General features: G+C 39.7%; 1 long non-coding RNA gene across 2 annotated transcripts in view; it reads left to right on the top strand.

Moving 5' to 3' along the window:
* The first annotated feature begins 1,147 nt into the window (after positions 1-1,147).
* LOC126203831 (uncharacterized) overlaps positions 1,148-20,061 on the top strand; it is a 68,337-nt gene continuing 49,423 nt past the window's right edge. The window contains exons 1-3 of one of the 2 annotated variants that reach the window (XR_007540388.1): positions 1,148-1,301; positions 1,814-1,899; positions 16,271-16,393. This is a non-coding gene — a long non-coding RNA (uncharacterized LOC126203831). The remainder of the gene's footprint in view (positions 1,302-1,813; positions 1,900-16,270; positions 16,394-20,061) is intronic. The other variant, XR_007540387.1, reaches the window with a different exon arrangement.

The following is a 20,061-nucleotide window of genomic DNA, read 5'->3' as shown; positions in this document are numbered from 1 at the left end:
TTCGGCGATAAAAGATGGATCACAATCTAAACTGCAAACACCACACACTAAAATTGATGAACCACTTTAACTCTTAACATTTAAAGTAGAAAAGATTACAACCACACATGGTTTAAAACGTAGAAAACATTTTTTGATTCAATTTACCTCTGACAAGCACAAGTGTGTTATGAAATCTTTTTCTTTTCGGAATACTCAATTTACAAGAATAATTTTTCTGATTGAAGAATTAAAAATTATATCTGGCGTTAGTTGTACAACATAATCCACAGACTTCTTTAAAAACTTAGGTACATTGGCAACTGTTTCGCAGTACATGTATTGATTAATGTGTTGTTCGATAACGATATTTCTTGCTTCACAAAATATAAGGGCAAATGTGAATATGACTTTAATTGTTTACACTTTGATATATGAAAGAGTCAGATCATGGGTACCGTTACACTTATGTTCAGCAACTTACTAGAAATTGGCAGAGTGTATTAAATTAGGTGTGGCAATGTGGTGGAGTTGAAGACTGACTTAAAGTACGTTTTATTGGTCAACACCGACTCCATCAAAGAGTATGTTCAAACGGACTCTTAACTCAATACATTAGATTATATTATAGTTAATAACGTCGTAATATAACAGTATTTCTAATTCGCTTGTTTTGTTTTTTTTTAATTCACTGGAATATGCATCATTGACTTCTGCTACTTCGTTTCACGTTCCAGAGGCTTCTCTGCACGGGATCGTTGGAGTACGAGTAATGTAATGATATGTAATTATCATCGCTCCAAAAAAATCACAAGTTACATCACCGACCTGTTATATTAAGCATATGACTGAATGACTTTTCATTTTTCAACCCTAATTAAATCAGTGAGTTGTCGGCGTGCCGGGTAAAAAGAATAATTTCGACAGCGGTACAATATTATATATATCAGCCAATAACAGGTCAGTGTAGAATATGCAGTACGAATGTGTTATACTGAAACTATATTTAAAGAATCATGTACTGCATTGTACACAAGTTGTAAATTAACTTACATCGCCATTTCTGAGGTAATGCGAAACTCATACAAAAATGAATTTTCATTTGCCGCGCCATTCAGCGACAGGAGTTTGTTTCAGTTCAGAGATTGCGATTAACGAAAAGCAGAGACGTCACAAGATATGCGATTCAACATTGATTTTGTTTGTTAGGAAATGCGTATTGGTCCCAAATTAATATACATGGTTAGTTACTTAGTAACGTTTCTGGGACTTGTGTTTATGATAGTGATGGTTGTGATTATAGTTTTGAGCCGCTTAGAAAGGTAACCAAAAAACTTAACATGTAATTAACATATAAATTTGAAACTTGCGCGCTGCGCTTTTTCTTTTTACATGGGAAACATCAGCTGTAGTTGTGATTGAGTGACACTGTGACAGACTGACAGTTCACCAACAGCGCGAGGGCGTGAAAGTATGCAGCATTTGATCTTCATGTGTACTTTGAACAACTGAAGCCTACCTATTATTCCATAGCGCCACTTCAAAACATTTTTTTTTGTCCCATGTATGAATACAGTGGATTGTCGGGTGTATTCGGTTGTACTAGAGGCAACCAACACTCAGAAAATTGAAACTGTACTGAAATATAACGGCCCAGTAGGCTACGTCTTGGGTGCGGGGATTCTGAATTTTGCCAAGTGTGACTATATCGTATGTGAAACAGCCAATGTAATTCAGCATTCAGTGATTAGGATAATTGTATTGTTTATACGTTTGCTATTCGCCTACCCTACCCACCACAGAACTCTTACCTAACTTGTTTTGTTTGTTTCAGAAAGGAAGACTTTGAAGCCAATGTTGCGTAAACATAGGCGTATTTGTGGTTGCTTTCAGTGCCGAAACGCCTCGTAATGTTATTAGGTAAGTTTTAAACATTGCTCGACAATTGCTAATTCAGAAGAACATTATATGAACAACACAATTTGGCTGTAGCAACCCCATGACTGAAGCAAAAAATTGTGTTGATTTTGAAATTCATAAGATGTTTGCAGATCTCACCCATCTCCATATACCATTGACGCATTTAGGTTAAACATAAGTGGATTTTTCAGTGGTGCAGTATCTTGAGTGTATAATGCAAAAACTTTTTATCGTTTGAAACATAGAACTAACTTTTTAACTGATTCATACAATAATCAAAGCTTCACCTTTATGAGCAATTTTTAACTGATTAAATCGTTAGAGGTGGAGCACAAGCTCAAATAGGACATGGAAGGGGAACTTACTATATTGAGTTCTTTTCAAAAGAACAATGGGGTAGTTATATTCGGATGGCCAATGAAAGTTTGAACCCATTTCTTTCTGAAACTGAGTTAACTGTTTGTTTCAAAACTGCACATTAATAACTCATTTTCATTAACTGATTTTGCTGAATAATCTGTTGTGGTACTCATAATTTCCATGGTCCACCAAGTTCTCTCCTGTCATTAGGTGCTTTTGCAGGGAACCAACTCGGCAACGTGAGTTCGCCTGTCGCTCCAATACATTCTGCTGTCCTCACTCTTGACGTATTATGGCATACTCATGTAATTTTTTTTGCTTTGCATGTCTCTTTATTCTTTGTCAGCTGGAGAACATTCCTTAAACCGCTCAAAGAAAACTTATTTCAGGGGCTGGACTGGCAAAGCTTTTTTTTTACCCATGGTGTCGATGTTTTGTTTCCATATAGCCAATTTGTGGTAGCCAGTTGTGTTGTACCATTCTTTCTGGACCATTTTATTCTCCTCTAGAATATTAATTAATTTGTTCATTAATCCTTTTACTTTCTATGTCACAATATTCAAAGTGTTGTATTCCTTTTTCACCTAATAGTGGTCTAGCACTGTATTTAGGTGGCACTGTATGTTAGCTGTAACTGACATTGGCACCACAAAAAATAATTTTGTTGTGAGTGATGGCCCTCCAGACAGCATACGTTTCCTCAGAGGATCAATGATTTTAGTATTTTACTCTTTTGCTGCGAGGTTTAAACCTGAGACTTTGTGATGTAGCACACTTGGAGAAGCCTCTAGGATGTGCAATCCAATCCCATAGAAAGGAAGAGTATTTAATTATGTAATAATCATGGTTTAATACACCATACCCCGGTGGTAGTAATTACAGGTCTATTGCATAGTTAACTTAAGTCAGTATACTGAACCAGACAATTTTGTACAGTAATATCAATTCCTTAAGCCATCTGGACCCACCAATGTGTTGCAGAGGTACAGGACAATCACATGGAGAAAGGGGGGGGGGCATTCATTTTTAATATGCACCAATTAGCTGAATGAAGGCAGCTGCAAGATGAGGTAAACCTTAGTAAGGTTTGGAATGGTTGCATTCAAATTTGGTCCACAGACATGCTATCGCAGATGTAGACACTTTTCTCCGGAGGGGGAGGGGGGGGGGTAATTATTATTCTACTGGTGGAGTGACCTTAATACTAGGAGGTCTGGTCTTCCCGCCACCCAAGAGCCACAGAAACCTTCTTCACTGCTCTCTGGTAAATTTGGCTGTAGGATCTACATTCTCTCGGACTAGGTATACTAGTGTACTGTCCGAGTCAACAAGCTAGTGAAGAGATGCTTATCATCCCCAGTTCCACAGCAAACCATAGATTATCACACTGTTGCAGATTTTACAATGTGGTGCAGAAGTTACCACCTCCTTTGACATGAACTCACTTCCATCAGCTTGGAGGTACTCTTCTATAAATTCATATCAGTAGCATCATGCCGGTATGCTCTTGCCTATTTTTACCACTACTACTGAGGGAATATGTAGCTTGTGCTCTGAGGTGCTGATACTAAGATGCAAGAATTGACACATTGCTCTTTTTGTGCGGGATCGACAGAAGCGTCCGATCCCACGCGTCGGCTTTGACCCGTGACGTAAGGGTGTTGTTGTGTTACATCATGACGGCGCGGAGTTTGGTTTGAGTGTGGCTGTCTCCAGTTCTGTTTTATCTTATTTTATTTACTTTTCTGATCTGTTCATTCTATCTCGTGAGATTTTTTTTTTATTTAAAAACACTTATTACTTATTTTAATTATCTGTTTCCTCCAATTTCTGTTTTAGTTTATTATATTTATCTTTCTGATCTGTTCGTTCTATTCCGTGAGATTTTTTTTTTAAGACAAAAAAACACTAATCAGCTACTGAAGCATCTTTATCTTCTATGGGTTGCAGGGGTTACGACCCCTGGGGAGGTGGGTGGGTATTCATGCATGGCTGTCTTCACTTACACGTTGTAGCTACGCAAGGCGTCTAAATTTGTTTATATTTCGTTTGCCCCCCGCCCAAAACACCCTATTTCCCGCACTTGTCCCATTAGTGTCATTAGGCTTCTTGTGGAAAGTGTGTGTGTGTTTGTTTTTGTTTCCGCCATATTTGTGACGTCATGGGTCAAAGCAGATGGGCGAGATCGGACGCTTCCGTATTTCCTTTGTGTGTTCATCCTGTACTTCTCATATCCAACCGTGATCACTCATTATTTACTTCCAATAGCTCATCATCTTTCACTGAATAACACTATTATTCTTTAAAATTTAGTTTTAGTGTGGATCCACAGCTTCCAAATGCGTAATTAAAGAAAACATGGTCTGTAGTAGACTGTAATGTAGATCAACTTTATTTAAATCATGTGATTAGCTAATTTTGATAACATGTCATTTTCAAGTACATGTGGAATATTACATATTACATGTTGTAATTGACAAATTATTTTTCATTACACATAAAAAGATGACGATACATTCCATCCCCACATTGTGACTGGATACCTGTTAACGTGACAACTTTAATAAGGTTATTGGGAACGTTGCTCTAACAGGATGCAACCAACTACAGATAGTGGCACAAGTTGGAACAAATGATGCCTGGTCATCTGGGTTCTGAGGGCATACTTGGGCCATTCCCTTGACTAGTAGAGAAGATTGAGAAGACCTTGATTGTGGATGGAGTTTCAATTAAGCTTACAATTTGTAGCATTGTCCCCAGGACTGAAGATGGCCCTGAGTTGTGTGGAAGGACTGAACAAGAGACTTCGAAGGTTATGTACCAAGGTAGGATGCGACTTCTTGGACTTCTCACAGGACTGAGAACTGTAGAAATGCCTGCAAAACACGAAGGCATATTGCCACATTCTCATGTCAATATAGATGCAAACTCCGCTATGTGTTGGAGAAAAACCAGCTGTGTTCTCATTTCACACTTAAGAGACCACGACTTATTTGGATTGACAACTAAGTATTTGTGACAATTATAAAGTTTACTGATTTCTGTTTTGCTTGCAGCAATCTACACTGCGCTATTAGGTCCCACCCTCCCACAGGTGAGAGTATTAAAATCCTAATGGTTAACTGCTGAAGCATTCCCAGCAAAGTGCCAGAGTTTGAAGCACTCCTGAACAGCAGTGAACCACACAATACTAGGTACAGAAAGCTGATTGAAACCTGAAATTTATAGCAGTGAGGCTTTTGGGGGAAAATTTGAATCTGTATAGAAAGGATAGGCAAGTGGGAAATGGTGGTGGTGTATTTGTTGCAATAGACAAGAAACTGAACTCCACCGAGGTAGAAATTGAAGTTGCATGTGAGGTTGTTCGGGCAAGACTCAGTATCAGAGGTAGGCATAAAATGATAATTTGATTCTTCTGTGACCTGCCAGACCCATCTTCTGGTGTAACCGAAAGGTTAGAGGAAACCTCAGTTCACTTGTACAAAAGTTACCCAACCATACTGTAATCGATGTTGGAAACATTAATCACCCCCAATTAATTGGGAATATTACAGTTTTGCCGGCCGAGGTGGCTGTGCGGTTCTAGGCACTACAGTCTGGAACCGCGTGACCGCTACGGTCGCAGGTTCGAATCCTGCCTCGGGCATGGATGTGTGTGATGTCCTTAGGTTAGTTAGGTTTAAGTAGTTCTAAGTTCTAGGGGACTGATGACCTGAGAAGTTAAGTCCCATAGTGCTCAGAGCCATTTGAACTGGTTTTTATTATATTAGTAGTGCACGTGATGAGACATCCTGTGAAACACTTCTAACTGTCTTTTCTGAAAACTATTTCAAGCAGATAATTAGGACCCCCACTCTTGATGAAAATATTAGATCTAATGGCAACAAATAGATCTGAACTCAAAGATGTCCACATCGAAACTGATATCTGTCCATGACACAGCTGTGGCAACCATGATTATCAAAGTATAAAGGTCAACTAGAACAAACAAATATATGAAAGTCCAGTAAACTAGATAAAAAAATCAGTATTATCATACCTCAATGAAGTACTTGAAACTTTAAGTACAGGGCAGGAGCATGTAGAATTAGGACTCAATTTTAAAAGAATAGTTGACAATGAATTGGATAGATTTGTACCCAGTAGAACAGTTAATAACAGGAGGGATTCACCACAGTAAATAGTCATCATAAAGAAATAGATATTATGGCATAATAGGTGTAAAACAAAATGTAGGTGCTGAGTGAAATGTGTTTAGCTGTCAAGAGAGCAATGTGATGTCTTCAATGACTACCTACCAGAATACTGTCGAATGATTTTTCACAAAACCCACAGAAATTCTGATTGTATGTAAAGTCTATCAGTATCACCAAAGTTAGTCCAGTCCCAAGTAAATAGGACAGGACCTGAAACTGAAGGTAGCAAAGCAAAAGCTGAAATGCTTAACTCCATTTTCAAATGTTCCTTTATGAAGGAAAACCTAGGAGAATTGGCCCAATTTAATTCTCGTACCACTGAAAAGATTTGAAGTAAGTATTAAGTGTCAGTGGTGTTGAGAAACAGCTGAAATCGTTGATTTTAAATGAGACAAGTTCACTGTTACCAGTCACCTTTTTATTTATTTCCACGACGCGTTTCGAAGGTTTAAACCTCCATCATCGGGTGGATTTACATTAGTACGTATTACATTTGTGTGTGTGTTGTGTTATGATTTTTGAAGGAACTTGTGGCACTGCCTAGTGGAGAAACAAGACACTATTTCAGAATATTGTTTAGGATTACTTTTGACAAAAAATTAAACTGATATCTAATGGTAAACATTAAATAAGTAGAGTACCTTCAGTGGTCACAGGTTCCTTTTGCTGTCATAACACATCACATGTATACTGCCACATTTGTAAACAAATATGGCGTCTGGAATCAGCTGGGTGCAAGGTTAGTATAGCAGAAGAGAAGACATAATCACAAAGTGCAAAGAATAAACATTGTAACAACATTATTACAGAATAACTGTTTTAAGCATTTGGCTGTATTTGTTTTGAAGTGTCAAATATATGTGTGTGTACTTCAGGTGGTATATAAATCCAATTCTGACAAGTTAAAACAGCTAAACATTCGTACTCGTTTATACAATCAGGTGAAATGTTAAAATGGCTTAAACTTCATACTTGTTGATAACAATTAGGTGAAATGTTACAGACTTTAATTACAATGATCATATTGGCTACAACAGTAAAATCATACATACATTACACTCTTTGATTGGGATTAATAAACAGATGTGAAGTGAGGGGCTGGAGGCAGAAGGAGAGGTAGAGAGAGAGAAAGAAATAGTGTGTGTGTGTGTGTGTGTGTGTGTGTGTGTGTGTGTGTGTGTGTGTGAAAAAGGGGGGGGGGGGAGACACGCACACACACAGAAAGAGAGAGAGAGAGAGATTATATGAGAGCAAACATTTACATGGCAAGGAGTCTTAAGATTGCATGTTGAATATATTAGCTGCCTAAAGGTAGGGGTAATACATTGGTTAATGCTATAAAATATGCAGGCAGATATACATTTGTGCCAGTAGTTGATGATACAGACAGTTTTAAGCTGACAAGGGGTACAAGCTGTTGGTGTGATGAATTATTTGTGAATGAGGCCAATCTCTTGTACTCTTGGCAGCTGACAATATTTATGGTAAATATTAGGTGTGTCCGCATGTGCGCGCGCATTTTTAAAAGTGTAGGCAGTTGCTGAAAACGGAGATGATAAAATTGTAAATATTGTCATTTTTGTCATTTGATGGATTCTGGTTGTTTCATTTGATGTTTGTATACACTCCTGGAAATTGAAATAAGAACACCGTGAATTCATTGTCCCAGGAAGGGGAAACTTTATTGATACATTCCTTGGGTCAGATACATCACATGATCACACTGACAGAACCACAGGCACATAGACACAGGCAACAGAGCATGCACAATGTCGGCACTAGTACAGTGTATATCCACCTTTCGCAGCAATGCAGGCTGCTATTCTCCCATGGAGACGATCGTAGAGGTGCTGGATGTAGTCCTGTGGAACGGCTTGCCATGCCATTTCCACCTGGCGCCTCAGTTGGACCAGCGTTCGTGCTGGACGTGCAGACCGCGTGAGACGACGCTTCATCCAGTCCCAAACATGCTCAATGGGGGACAGATCCGGAGATCTTGCTGGCCAGGGTAGTTGACTTACACCTTCTAGAGCACGTTGGGTGGCACGGGATACATGCGGACGTGCATTGTCCTGTTGGAACAGCAAGTTCCCTTGCCGGTCTAGGAATGGTAGAACGATGGGTTCGATGATGGTTTGGATGTACCGTGCACTATTCTGTGTCCCCTCGACGATCACCAGTAGTGTACGGCCAGTGTAGGAGATCGCTCCCCACACCATGATGCTGGGTGTTGGCCCTGTGTGCCTCGGTCGTATGCAGTCCTGATTGTGGCGCTCACCTGCACGGCGCCAAACACGCATACGACCATCATTGGCACCAAGGCAGAAGCGACTCTCATCGCTGAAGACGACACGTCTCCATTCGTCCCTCCATTCACACCTGTCAGGACACCACTGGAGGCGGGCTGCACGATGTTGGGGCGTGAGCGGAAGACGGCCTGACGGTGTGCGGGACCGTAGCCCAGCTTCATGGAGACAGTTGCGAATGGTCCTTGCCGATACCCCAGGAGCAACAGTGTCCCTAATTTGCTGGGAAGTGGCGGTGCGGTCCCCTACGGCACTGCGTAGGATCCTACGGTCTTGGCGTGCATCCGTGCGTCGCTGCGGTCCGGTTCCAGGTCGACGGGCACGTGCACCTTCCGCCGACCACTAACGACAACATCGATGTACTGTGGAGACCTCACGCCCCACGTGTTGAGCAATTCGGCGGTACGTCCACCCGGCCTCCCGCATGCCCACTATACGCCCTCGCTCAAAGTCCGTCAACTGCACATACGGTTCACGTCCACGCTGTCGCGGCATGCTACCAGTGTTAAAGACTGCGATGGAGCTCCGTATGCCACGGCAAACTGGCTGACACTGACGGCGGCGGTGCACAAATGCTGCGCAGCTAGCGCCATTCGACGGCCAACACCGCGGTTTTTGGTGTGTCCGCTGTGCCGTGCGTGTGATCATTGCTTGTACAGCCCCCTCGCAGTGTCCGGAGCAAGTATGGTGGGTCTGACACACCGGTGTCAATGTGTTCTTTTTTCCATTTCCAGGAGTGTATTTGGAGTGTTCAAGGATGTCTAGTGTTCTGCCTTTTGGATGGATGTGTAGGATGCTAATACTTGTGTTGTTAACATGGTGTTTTGTTTCATGCAGGTGGGTAGCTATTGCTGATGTGATATTTTTTTGTTTTTCAGTGCTGCCATGTGTTCCTTGAACCTAATCTCAAATGATCTGCCTGTCTGGCCTATGTAGAAGCAGTCGCAGTCCAAACATTCAATTTTGTACACACCTGTGTGATGAAGTGGGTTTCGTGTGCCGATGTTGTGGGGTACCTTCTGTCCAATCTTGTTGCCTGTTGTAAAGGATATGCTTATGCCTTTTCGTTTGAAGACATTGGCAATCTGGTATGAAATGTTACCCAGAAAGGGGATTGTATGGAAGATGTTATTTTCTTTTTGTTTTTTGTGTTGTGATTCCTTTGCCATTATTGAGTGTTTTAGGGTGTCTACTATGGAGCTGTTATAACCATTTTCAATGGCTGTTTGTTTTATTATTTCAAGTTCTTGGTCACATTTATCTTCTGAGAGTGGTAGTTGGATAGCTCTATTAATCATGTACCGAAATGCTGCCATTTTGTGTGCTGCAGGGTGGCAAGAGGAGTTGTGGATTGTGGTATGTGTTGTGGTAGGCTTCCGATAAATTTCAAACTGATGTCTGTTATTCTTTATTCTAATGGTAAGGTCTAGGAAATTTATACCGTCATCTTTTTGCTGTTCAACTGTGAATTTTATGTTTTCATGGGAGTTGTTGAAAAACTGATTCAACTCACTGATGTCATCTTTAGTGCCTTAGATTACAATGATGGTATCATCTATATATCTGTAGTAGTAGATGATATTTTTGAGGAGGTGGTGATTGGAATTCAGGATTTTGTCTTGTAGGTTACTTATAAATATTTCTGCTAGCAATCCGGAAAGATTTGAGCCCATTGCCAGACCATCTGTTAGTAGATTTTATTGGTAAATTTAAAATAGTTGTGTGAAAGTCTGAATTCAAGCAGGTCCATTAGTTCTTTAATGTGAGTTGAAGGGATTTTTTTGTGTTTATTTAGGTTGGCATTAATTATCTGTAGTGTGGGATCTATTGGCACAGAGGAATATGTCAAATGAGGCAAGTGTGGCTCCATCAGGTACTTGTATGTTTTTGACATATTGTGTAAATTCTGTTGTGTTTTTAAGTGTTCTCTCATTATTGAATGTGTATGCTTGTTTGAGAATTCTGAAGAGTATTTTATTGAGCTTGAATGTTGGGCTGTTCCTACAGTTCTCTATGGGCCTGATGGGGGTCCCATGTTTGGGGATCTTTGGTTGTGATCCAAGGCAAGGTGCTTGTGGGCTCATTGTTACAATGTTTCTTGCTTCTTGGATGGTGAGTAGAAAGTTAATGTTGTTTGAAATATGTTTAATCTCCTTTTGTATTCTGGCTGTTGGATCTTTATGTATTTCAGTTATGTTGCTGGTTTGGAAGAAGTCTAAAGTTTTTTTCTATGTATGTTGTTCTGTCCGTTACAACAGTTGTGTTGCCCTTGTCAGCTTTTACAATTATTGCATTATTCACGTTTAATTTAGACTTAATGGTACGTGTAAGGGCTTCTCTTTTCTTGTATGCTGGGAATGGTTTTGCAATTTCCTTTTCAATGATTTCGTTAATTTTGTGGCAGGCTGATATTCTGTCAGTTTGCTTCTTAAAGGCGATGGTCGAGATCTGTGTTGAACAAGTGATGAGCTTTTCTTGGTTCTTTTGATCCAGCGGAGCTTGAACATTGTGTTTTACCAGATTGCCACTGTCTTCAAATGAAAAGGCATAAGCATATCCTTTACAATGGACAACAAGATTGGACAGAAGTTACCCCACAACATCGGCACACGAAACCCACTTCATCACACAGGTGTGTACAAAATTGACTGTTTGGACTGCGACTGCTTCTACATAGGCCAGACAGGCAGATCATTTGAGATTAGGTTCAAGGAACACATGGCAGCACTAAAAAACAAAAAATATCACATCAGCAATAGCTACCCACCTGCATGAAACAAAACACCATGTTAACAACACAAGTATTAGCATCCTACACATCCAACCAAAAGGCAGAACACTAGACATCCTTGAAACACTCCGAATATACAAACATCAAATGAAACAACCAGAATCCATCTTAAATGACAAAAATGACAATATTTACAATAGTATCATCTCCGTTTTCAGCAACTGCCTACACTCTTAAAAATGCGTGCACGCACACACACACACACACACACACACACACACACACACACACACACACACACACCTAATATTTACCATAAATATTGACAGCTGCCAAGAGTACAAGAGATTGGCCTCATTCACAAATAATTCATCACACCAACAGCTTGTACCCCTTGTCAGCTTAAAACTGTCTGTATCATCAACTACTGGCACAAATGTATATCTGTCTGCATATTTTATAGCATTAACCAATGTATTACCCCTAACTTTAGGCAGCTAATATATGCAACATGCAATCTTAAGACTCCTTGCCATGTAAATGTTTGCTCTCATATAATCTCTCTCTCTCTCTCTCTCTCTTTCTGTGTGTGTGTGTGTGTGTGTGTGTGTGTGTCTCCCCCCCCCCCTTTTTCACACACACACACACACACACACACACACACACACACACTATTTCTTTCTCTCTCTCTACCTCTCCTTCTGCCTCCAGCCCCTCACTTCACATCTGTTTATTAATCCCAATCAAAGAGTGTAATGTATGTATGATTTTACTGTTGTAGCCAATATGATCATTGTAATTAAAGTCTGTAACATTTCACCTAATTGTTATCAACAAGTATGAAGTTTAAGCCATTTTAACATTTCACCTGATTGTATAAACGAGTACGAATGTTTAGCTGTTTTAACTTGTCAGAATTGGATTTATATACCACCTGAAGTACACACACATATATTTGACACTTCAAAACAAATACAGCCAAATGCTTAAAACAATTATTCTGTAATAATGTTGTTACGATGTTTATTCTTTGCACTTTGTGATTATGTCTTCTCTTCTGCTATACTAACCTTGCACCCAGCTGATTCCAGACGCCATATTTGTTTACAAATGTGGCAGTATACATGTGATGTGTTATGACAGCAAAAGGAACCTGTGACCACTGAAGGTACTCTACTTATTTAAAGTTTACCATTAGATATCAGTTTAATTTTTTGTCAAAAGTAATCCTAAACAATATTCTGAAATAGTGTCTTGTTTCTCCACTAGGCAGTGCCACAAGTTCCTCCAAAAATCATAACACAACACACACACAAATGTAATACGTAATAATGTAAATCCACCCGATGATGGAGGTTTAAACCTTCGAAACGCGTCGTGGAAATAAATAAAAAGGTGACTGGTAACAGTGAACTTGTTGTTTCATTTAATGTCAGTAACAGTCACGGTAAAGCCTAACCTAAAAATGTTCCCATTTAAAGTGAAATCGTTGAAACTGAACAAAGCTTTGGGGCCAATGGAATGCCTATTAGAGTCTCTACTGGATTTTGGGCTGAGTTAGCCCCTCTTCTAAGTATAATTTATCATAAAACCGTCCAAAAAAATAATCGTGCCCAGTTCTCGGAAAAAATTGCAGGTCACAACCATCTACATGAAGGGCAGTAGAAGTGATCCACAAAATTACCATCGAACATCGTTGACATACATTTGTTGGAGAATCGTAGAACTTATTTTGAGCTCAAACATAATGAGCTACCTTGAACAGAATAACCTCCTCAATGCAACCAGCATGAATTCTAAAAACATCGATAATGTGAAGCCCAACTGGCACTTTTCTCACATGGCATGCTGAAAGTGTTGGAGCAAGGCAGCCAGGTAGATCCAGTGTTTCTTGATTTCCAAAAAGCATTTCACTCAGTACGACACCTACACTTATTGTCAAAATTACAGTCATATTAGGTACCAAGTGAAATTTGTGACTGGATTGTGGACTTTTTGGTAGGGAGGACACATGTTACCTTGGATGGAGAGTCGTCAGATGTAAAGTAACTTCAGGTGTGCCCCAGGGAAGTGTGTAGGGACCTTTGCTGTTCATCTTGTATATTAATGAACATTGCAGACAATGTTAATAGTAAAACCAGGCTTTTTGCAGATGATACAGTTTTGTATAGTGAGGTACTCTGAGAGAAGCTGCATAAATATTCTGTCAGATCTTGATAACATTTCAACATGGTGCAGAGACTGGCAACTTGCTCTAAATGTTCGGAAATGTAAAATTTTGGACTTCACAAAATGAAAAAAATGTAGTATCCCATGACTAATTTCAAGGAGTCACTGTTGGAATTGGCCACCTCATACAAGTACCTGGGTGTAACACTTTGTAGGGATATGAAATTGAATGATCACATTCGTTCAGTCATGGGTAAAGCAGGTGGTAGACTTCGGTTTATTGGTAGAATGCTGGTGAAGTGCAATCAGTCTATAAAGGAGGTCACTTACAACTCTCTCATGCAACTGGCTCTAGAATATTGCTCAGATGTGTGGGGCACATACTAGATAGGGCTAACAGAGGATACTGAATGTGTGCAGAAAGGAGCAACATGAATGGTCACCAGTTCGTTTGATCTGTGGGAGAATGTGACAGAGATACTGAAGGAAATGATCCAGAAGACTCTAAGATGTAAACTATCCCGAGAATATCTGTTGCCCAAGTTTCAAGAATCGGCTTTAAATTATGACTCCAGGAAGATACTATATCCCTGTAAGCCCACCCAGCTAGCTGTGTGGTCTAAAGCGCTGCTTCTCGAGTGGGAAGACGTGCCGGTCCCCGGCACGATTCCGCCCATATCAAGGTCCGTGTGCCGGCCAGCTTGTGGATGGTTTTTAAGGTGGTTTTCCATCTGCCTTGGCGAATGCGGGCTGGTTCCCTTTATTCCACCTCAGTTACACTATGTAGGCAATTGCTGCACAAACACTGTCTCCACATACACGTACAACATAATTACTCTACCATGCAAACATTTGGGGTTACACTGGTCTGGTATGAGATGTTCCTGGGGCATCCACTGGGGGCCGAACTGCACATGAACCCTGGGTTCGGTGTGGGGTGGCGGTGGGGCAGGTGGACTGCTGTGGCCCGTTGTGGGCTTGTGAACCACTGAGGGCTAAGGTGGGACCAAGACTATCTGTCATTTGTAGGTCCCTGGTTCAATACACAATACACACAATAACCCATACATATCGCTCACATAGGGATCGTGAATATAAGACTAGAGTAATTACTACACACACACACACACACACACACACACACACACACACACAGTTATTCAAACAATCATTCTTTCCACACTCCATATATGAATGGGACGGGAAGAAACCTAGTAACTGTTACAATGGGACATCCCCTCTGCCATGCACTTCACGGTAGTTAGCAAAGTGTAGATGCAAATGTATAAGTACTACAACTTGACAACTTTATTATTGTAAATAGTCTTCACGGGTTTGCTGTCGGATCACGTTGTGCAAATTCCACAATATTTCCTCGGAGCAACTATCGGGCATCTTCAGGTGGTTGAACCTTGCTCGTCGCTAGGTACAACTGACTGTATCCGCACACCGACGCCCCGTTTTTAGATCAATTCTTCGCGCGCTTGTTCTAAAAACGTGCAGATACAGTCAGTTGGACCTAGCCACGAGCAAGGTTCAACCACCCGAAGATGTCGTACAGTTGCTCCATGGAAATATTGTGGAATTTGCACAATGTGATCCGGCTGCAAACCCATGAAGACTATTTACAACACATCTGCCAGGAAAGCTTGAAGAGTCACAACTCTGTTATTCATTGTTTTATAGCATTTCTTATGTTGTTAACTTTTCCTACAGAACAGTCTTAACAATGAATAATTCAGAATTTTACATTGATATCATTCCATAGTAAAAGCTACCTTGCATTTAATCTGTTTTTCATAATCAACTAATATTGATTTATTTAGCTACCTGTCTGTTACTTTTTTGTAGCTTCCCCCATGCCCCTTTTTTAACATCATTTAATCTGGAAAACAAAATACCTGTAGTATGAAAAAGAGTCTGTTATCTCCAGTCAGCAGACAGATTATTTGCCAGATAGGGATTGTTTAATTGTTTTACATGGTAACAAAGAAATTGTAACACTCAGGACAGCTGATTCATTTACTTAATTTACATCTCTTTAAAATAAAAGTGCTTCAGAGGCTCCAGTTGTAAGGGTCCAGCCACTCTTTTTTGTGTTCCTCATATATTGCTCCTCTAAGGAGTTACTTGCCCTAGTAATACACAGTTCCTGCCTTAATAGACAAGGGAATAGGATCTGCTGGCAGAGCTGTTAAAAATCAGTTCTGTTTTATTGTGTTACTTCACTAGTGTGTGGACTGTCCTCGCTGTAGAACTCATCGTTCCTTGTATTACTAACCAATGGAAGTTTTAAACATGTTACGTGACAACATTACAAGGAGATTTATTTGACGAAACCTTTTCTTATTTCCCAGTTTTATGATTTGATTCTCCTTGTTTTTTATTTTTTCCCTCCGAACTCTGAGCACAATTCATATAAATCAGTTATTTCTTAGGATGTGTGCTACAATCAACATTCTCATTGTGTTAGAAAAGTGTGTGTGTGTGTGTGTGTGTGTGTGTGTGTGTGTGTGTGTGTGTGTGTGTGAAAACATATTTGGAAAGCTTTTAGTTTTAATTTGTTGAACCATTACATTGTGGTTATATATGATGATACTTATTTTCAGAAATGGCTGAAAACTGCAAGGTACTATGTTTGGAGAAAAAAGAGCCTGACAGATGAATGGAATGCTGTATACTATGATGTAGCTACTGAGTAGATACATAAAAGCAGCCAAGATGAAGTCATGGTGCTGGCAAGTTATTTTTGGTGTTAATTTGTACTCAAATACAATGGATGGCCTCAGGCAGTATTTGTGTTGTAACAAATACATTTACAGCTGAAGGACTCCTTATTACTAATTACTGTATTTTGTTTCATCCATTCTACAGTAATTGACATTGCTTCTCTCCTCCTAATTTGTTGTGTTTATTGTTTCTCTCCATCTCTTCATTAACATCTTAGGATATGTACAACGTCTGTTCAAAAACTTCCAGAACATTCATAATTCCACGCCAGTGGCGTGTTAGAGTGAAATGTGGTTGGCATCCCTGCACACACCTGTTTTTAATGTGTAATTACTGGAATTTTCACTGTTGTATGTATGATAGTTATTGTTCAGTGCTGGATTGAGTAGAGCATTGTCACAGAGTTGCGAATTTCAAGATGGCAGAGATAGAGGAGCAATGTGTCTGCGTTAAATTTTGCGTGAAACTCAAGAGAACTCTCTCTCTGTCTGTGTGTGTGTGTGTGTGTGTGTGTGTGTGTGTCTCTCTCTCTCTCTCTCTCTCTCTCTCTCTCTGTGTGTGTGTGTGTGTGTGTGTGTGTGTGTGTGTGTGTGTGTGTGTGTGTGTGTGTGACCCATGAGAGATGGGGTGCCTCCTTTGCTCCTAAAGTGTTTAAGTTCTGCCAGAACTTTTCCTTAATACGATCATACATTGTAGCAGAAGATGTAGGTTAAGTTGCAATTTGCTGAAGTGTAGGATTGTGATGCCATAAGAATAAATATTCTTGATATGATGCTTATTTTACTCGTATTGGATTTACACAAGCAGCTGACGTCCACAGATGGTATTTGATGGTTCAGTATTCTTACAGATTTGTATCCATTAGTGTAGTTGAATCAGGATTAACACTCATTCACATACTAACGAAATGTTTGATATCAATTTCACTTGCCCCATTAATATATTATAGTATCTCAGATAGCCTTTAACAAAAAAGAAAAAACAACTTAATTTACTACAGTTCCTCACTCTGAGGCATGCATTAATCCATATCACACCAGGTAATCTCCTAATGGTTCCACCTCTGCGTGGCAACACACTCATTTGTCTGGTACCTGTCCACAACTTCCAGAAAAAAATATTTTATTAACCATCAAAATAAACAAGACGTTCTATCAAAGTACTAGGATTCTCAGTGTGTTCCACCAGAAGAAAATTTTGAGATCCCCTGATCTGCAAAGACTGCGTATATTATACCACAAACATGGTGGTGCATATGTGTTTAGGGAACTATGGTACGGAATCTGTAATTGGCATGTGGTTCTTTGTCTTTTAATTGTATTTGGTATTATGCAGTGTCTGATGTGAAGAAGTAAGGTCAAAAAGTTGTTGAATGAAGTCCAGTTTTTATTTTTTTCTGAAGCTTACATATATAATGCCATTTATGAAACATAAACCACAAGAAAAACTATGAACCGTATTTATCCAAGTATAAGACAATACCCCCCCCCCTCTCCAAACTCCTTTCTTTTCAAAGAGTCTCCTTGACTAAATATTATTTTTAACATATTCTGACTAATCCGAATTACAATCAATTTCACTGACCTAAAGTATTTGCTGAAAAAGTTTAATATTAACTTATTCTAGACTTATACTATTTTTTATTGTCAACAGTTTCATAATAGAAAGTGAAATAAAATAAACAAAAAGAAATATTTTATGTTAATTTTTGTATTCACCTTTTTTTTCTATCTGAAGTTATTGTTATCATTATTTTTAATCATCATCTCTGGTATCATTATATGAAAATATAATATAATTAGATACATAAAAAATATTCTCACCAAGCGGTGGCTGGAGTAAACAAACACAAAATTTCAAGGCAATGTGGAAGCTTTGGATCCAATTGCTCCTCCTAATGGCAGAAGGTTTGAAGGGGAAAGCAGAGAGGAGGGGGAGGAAAAGGACTGGTGAGGTTTAAGAAATAAGGAGAGTTATGCAAAAGTCACCCAGAACTGATATTTACAAAAAATGATTACTTCTGATGATCTGTTAGTTCTTGTGGTTATTACCTGGGATGTTAGTTTCATCCAACCAACGAGAGGCAAGAAACGAGGCATCATATTTCTATACATCAAGACCAGTGCAATTTGTAATCTTGGTTGTCACAAGTATGTGGCTGTTCCTTTCGAATGTTGTGATTTCTGAGGTGGAGGTTAGGGTGGGACCTAATAGTGCAGTGTAGATTGCTGTAAGTAAAACAGAAATCAGTAAAATTTATAATTGTCACAAATACTTAATTGTCAATCCAAATATGTTATCTCTGAAGTGTGACCTGAGAATACAGTTTTTTCTCCAATACATAGCAGACTTTGCATCTATATTGACGTGAGAATGTGGCAATATGCCTTGGTGTTTTGCTATCGAACATATCTGCCCGCTGCTCTCTCATTGGCTGTGTGAAACCAACAGCTGACACACTCTTTTGTTCCTGTTATAACCCATGATGAGCACTGACAACATTGCTGGATGAAACATGTTAAGTATGCAAGTGGGCCTTATTTACATTTCCACCATTTCTTGCTGAAATATATGCTGCTGTTGAATATTTATCAAATTTCAAAGCCACTACAAATCTGAGTGGAAATGGATTCAGACAAACAACAAGGTATGCTTTATACATTCCTGTGATTGACAGCACAATGAAATTTGCTTCCCACTCCCTGCCCCCTCCCCCCCTCGACCACCCCGCATTTGTAATAGTTCTCAGCCCCTCCATACCTTCTGCATACTGCAAAATAAACATGCAAGTGATTTCATGACCAAAGCTTCATCTGAAAATGTAAGACAACCCCAATATTTACTGGTTGTACAACATAAAAACTTTGACCCCAGCAACAATAGTTTAATTTGTGAATGTAAGATGACCCTGTATTTTTTGAATGGCAAGATTGGGAAAAACCCTCATCTTACAATTGGGTGAATGCAACTATTAAGGTTTGAAAAAGTGCAATCTGGGCAGAAACAGTTGTTATGCAGACTTGTGGGTAGAAAACTTGTCTATGCGCCATGAAAATCCAACGTGCAGAATCACTCTAATTTCTTGAGTTATGACTGCCAAGGTTTGCAACATTGTTTCTCCTAACAGTAAGCCACTTCCCTTAAACTGGTGTAAGTGGGAGCCAAATGCAAAATTTGGCAAACTGTCATGTTTGATTTGCTCAAAGAGGAAGCATGTTAAGCTGTAAAAAGGGCAAGGCTAGCCTAGGTCTGAAACTCCTCTGATTTTTTTTGTGTTCTGTGGCAGAGTCACTTCCCCAAATGGTTCAAAGTCTCATAGTTCCTGTTACTTTGAAGTCCTATAACCCCCTTTTTAATGTAGAGGCACAATGGGATGACATTCCATCAGCAAACTTACAATGAATTTGGTACCAAACATCTTTAAAATGAAGGTAATGATAATAATGAGTGTGTGGCATTGGTGGCCGGGAGGCCCCTCGCAGGGCGGTTCAGCCACCGCTCCACAAGTTATTTAATGCCAGTACGGTGACTTGTGAGTGAATGAGGATGAAATGATGATGAAAGACACACAACACCCAGTCATCTCGAGGCAGAGAAAATACCTGACCCTGCCGGGAATCGAACCCAGGACCCCGTGCGTGGGAAGCGAGAACACTACCGCAAGACCATG

The sequence above is a fragment of the Schistocerca nitens genome, chromosome 9, assembly GCF_023898315.1.
Source record: "Schistocerca nitens isolate TAMUIC-IGC-003100 chromosome 9, iqSchNite1.1, whole genome shotgun sequence".
Lineage (NCBI taxonomy): Eukaryota > Metazoa > Arthropoda > Insecta > Orthoptera > Acrididae > Schistocerca > Schistocerca nitens.
The sequence above is the reverse complement of the archived record's forward strand: the minus strand, read 5'-3'. Positions and strand labels throughout refer to the sequence as shown.